The 4039-nt window shown below is 40.9% G+C and overlaps 1 protein-coding gene and 1 pseudogene across 1 annotated transcript in view; one reads left to right on the top strand and one right to left on the bottom strand.

The window, feature by feature from the left end:
• The window catches only part of Tmem236 (transmembrane protein 236), a 34542-nt gene that overhangs the window by 26481 nt on the left and 4022 nt on the right, over nt 1–4039 (bottom strand). The window lies entirely within an intron of this gene.
• Nucleotides 525–3584, top strand: LOC105744069 (annotated as a pseudogene).

Below are 4039 nucleotides of genomic sequence, written 5' to 3'. Positions count from 1 at the left end.
TCAGACTGACATTTTCAGGATTCTAAAGCTTTCAGTTGTTAAAAACAATTACTAACACCAACATAAAACAGAAAGTTAACTACTGAATGCATATGAAAAATAGTTGTACTATTCATTCATTCATTCACCTAAACTGTGCTGAAAGACTATATAGCACCCTGTCCTAAGGAGAGAAAGATGAAGACTCAGTCTCTTCTCAAGGCACAAACAGGCCTTTGGGATTTTCCTAACTGCGGGATGAGGGAACCTTGCAATGACAGAGATTTTTTCTGTGGATTTTAGTCAACTGTCCCCTCAGATATGAAACAGGTGACCCCACTGCAAATGAGGCTGATAGTTCTGTATCTATAGCTGATGCCAATAGCTGCATCAAAGAGCTTAAGGGCCTCAGTGAAATCAAATGTAGATATTAAAAAGTTACTCAGCATCTCAAAGAGATTTCCAATAATATAATAGGGACTAAAACCGGGAGATAATGGCTGATGGATTTCTGCACATTAGAGAGGAGAAAAGAGTGACCAGACATGGTAAGGTGGCACCGCCAACTGCCACCCAGCGCTCGAGCTCGAATGCAGACACAGTCACCAAAGAGAAGTCAATCACTGAGGCACAGATTGGGAGCTCCCATCACAGAAGTGGTAGTTTATGTCATGATGGGAGATGAAGTACTTAAAGAGTAACAAAAAAGGGAAAGGAATGGAGCATTCAGCAGAGCCCTAATATGGTCAAATTCACTGGCACACTGAGAGAGAAAAGAGGTGTTCTGACCCTGGGTGTGAATCTGCAGAACTTTAGGGAACCCCACCAGAAACTCACATATACGGTGCCCTGGAGATGTGGGCCCACCTGGGTGTGGTAAGCATTCTGGAAGTACAGGGAGTCCATGCAAGAGAGATGAAGCAGCAGCAATGGAATATGGTGACTCACTGCATATGGTGGGAAGAGAAAAGCAAAGGTACAATCTGGCTCATTTGTAGGACAGGCAGCGTACGACACAATTATGATACTCCAGTACTGAGTGTGTAAGGAGACAGCGCCACTGGAGTATTCTGGGAAGAAGTAACTGGTAAGCACGAACATTTCACTTCTGGTGTCTTACCAGCACCCTCTCAAGATAATCAGAAGAGTGGCCTCTATTTTGTACCTCTTGGTTCGTTTCACACTACTTAGGGACAGCATGCTGCTCAAGAGACCAGGCTCTGGGGACAGACGCACTTGAGACAGTCTTGCCTCATTACTCTTTGGCTGTGTGATCTTGAAATTCCCATGTCTTAATTTCTTTCATCTGCAAAATAGGGGCTATACCTTTGATATGTAAATGTTAAGGCATCAACTAAAATAATTGCTTAGAGTTGTGCTTGGTACATAGGGAATGTTCCATAAATATTTGTTCTTATTTTACTATGATTATACTTTCCATTAGGATTACCACACTTAACACAGATCAACAGATCAATCTTATCCTCCATATTAATGAGTTAAGCCACTAAAATGTAGCCCAAAATATTGGAATCTTTGACATTGCCCAGGATTCCTAGAATGTCATAGTCCATAGTTCTACTCCAAAGGACGTAAGAGTTCCTGAAACAGGGCCTTCTGGGAGTCTCCACAAATACTTATGACTGTCCTGCCCACAAGGTGCCTTCTCTGGGAGGACTTACTCCAGTGTTAGCCTGGCCCTGTAGCTCATTGGCTTCACATGTTATTGGTAGGATCTTTCTTACTTATTGAATAGATAGTTTGGTGTTTCTGCAAATGGCTTTTCTTTATTCCCCACAGCATCTCCCTTGTCCGTTATGAATTATAACAGGAAACCCTAAAAAGGAACAATAATTCTAAAAGAATGAGGAAGTGCTTACCAAGCATGCACTGGATTAAAGTTCAGGTTGTACTGTTGATTTAGTGCATGTCTTAAAATCTGTGAAATGGTTTCCTCCCTTATAAAATGAAAGTTATATCCACTGGGTCAACTTCACAGCACTGTCATGAAAGTCATGGAGACAAGTGGACATAAAAGTACTGTGAAAATGAGAAGTATTTTATAAGGTATTAATGATATCCTTATACTTGCTCTTATTATTTTCAAAAGACAAAAGAAAATCTAAAAGATTCTCCAAAATCAAGGAATTCCTCTGATAGGACATATTTTTGGTCAATCTTGTCCATTTTGTCATCATGTCTACCATTTCTCAGAATCATTCAAACAATTCCACAAGATCATATTTTAAGTGAAAATAACCAGTTAACCCTAAGGTGACGATGCTAGTAATATTCATTCGGTGTTTACTAACCTGCTAGCCACTCTGCTAGAAAGAGTTCATGTATAACATAATGTGATTCCTTAAACTAATACTCCGACAAAGATACCAGATTGTCCCTGTTCTGCTCACGGGAACACTGAAGCTCAAAGAATTTATGTAATTCGCACAGGTGTCAAAGCCAGGATGCAGCCCCGCGACTCAGGGCAGGAAGTTGCCTGGACTGTGGTGGCAGCCGTTGGTCAGCCGCAGGGCCTTTGAACCACGGTGGGAGAAGGCGGGCGAGTGTGGGCCACCTGCTGTGCGCGGTGGGCCTGCTCCTCTGTGTAGCACCCAGCCTCGGGCTGCCCAGCCTCCGCAGACCTACCACCGAGAGGCCCATCACTGGGGTATTAATGAAAGCAACCAATAATCCAGAAATGGAAAATACTAAATCGCTGCATCATATGTGAAGTATCTAGAGTCTGCCGGTGCAAGAGTTGTACCAATAAGGCTTAATCTTACATATATGGAACATGAACTTTTTAAGTCTATCAATGGAATCCTTTTACCCGGAGGAGACTCTGATCTTGAGACGTCAAATTATGCCAAAGTCTCCAAAATATTTTATGAGTTGTCCAAAAAGAGTTTTGATGATGGAGACCATTTTCCTGTGTGGGGCACCTGCCTTGGATTTGAGGAACTGTCCTATCTGATCAGTGAGGAAATGTTAACCGTGACAAAGACTGAGAATAGCACATTGCCCCTGAGCTTCACTAAAGGTGCATCAAAGGGTAGAATGTTCCAGAATTTTCCTCCCGACTTGTTGCGGTCATTAGCAGCTGAACCCCTGACTGCAAATTTCCACACGTGGAGGCTGTCTGTGAAGAATTTTACAATGAATAAAAAGTTAAATAAGTTTTTTAATGTACTAACTACAAATACAGATGGTACTACTGAATTCATTTCATCAATGGAAGGATATAAGTATCCAGTATATGCTGTCCAGGGGCATCCAGAGAAAGCACCTTATGAATGGAAAAATGTAGCAAGCATTTCCCATGCACCTAATGCTGTGAGGACTGCATTTTATTGAGCAGAGTTTTCTGTTTCTGAAGCTCGGAGAAAACAGTCATCACTTTGAATCTCTGTCTAAAGAGACGAAATCCCTGATTTATCAGTTCCCTGTAATTTACACTGGAAATTATTCTTTATTTCAGCAGTGTTATGTGTTTCCCTGAAAGTTTTCAATGTATTAATGAGCAGTTTGGGATAATTCCTTGATGAAATTGTCAAAATTATTTGCTACTCATGATATCACTAGAAAAACACAGATTTCTTTCCTATGTGGATGACTGATTCTTTTTTTCAGATTGGGTTTCCTCCCTATGTTTCTGTAGTTGCTTCTTTACTTCAGATGCTATGAGTTCTGAGAATTCTTTTTTTATTTCAGGAAAGAACTGCACTCTGAGTTCCTCTATATCTTTCTGCTGTTGTTTATTTACTATCGACGCTATTAATTCATGCATCTGAGCTGAGCTAGTGTACTCCGCACTTGTTCTGAGTGGGCATTGGGTTTCCTCTATATGTTTCTGCATTTGATTCTTTACTGAAGATGTTATTAATTCAGGGATTTCTTTTGTTATTTCCAATCTGAGTTCCTCTATACCTTTCTGCAGCTGTATTTTTATTTCAGAAGCTGTTGATTCATTGCTTTCAGCTGTGTGATTCCCAATTTGTTCTGTGTTAGTGTCCTCTGCACTTGTTACAGGTGGGCTTGGATTCTGAGGTTGCATTTTGTT

This window comes from Octodon degus, unplaced genomic scaffold, assembly GCF_000260255.1.
Source record: "Octodon degus isolate 3935 unplaced genomic scaffold, OctDeg1.0 scaffold00220, whole genome shotgun sequence".
Classification (NCBI taxonomy): domain Eukaryota; kingdom Metazoa; phylum Chordata; class Mammalia; order Rodentia; family Octodontidae; genus Octodon; species Octodon degus.
The sequence above is the reverse complement of the archived record's forward strand: the minus strand, read 5'-3'. Positions and strand labels throughout refer to the sequence as shown.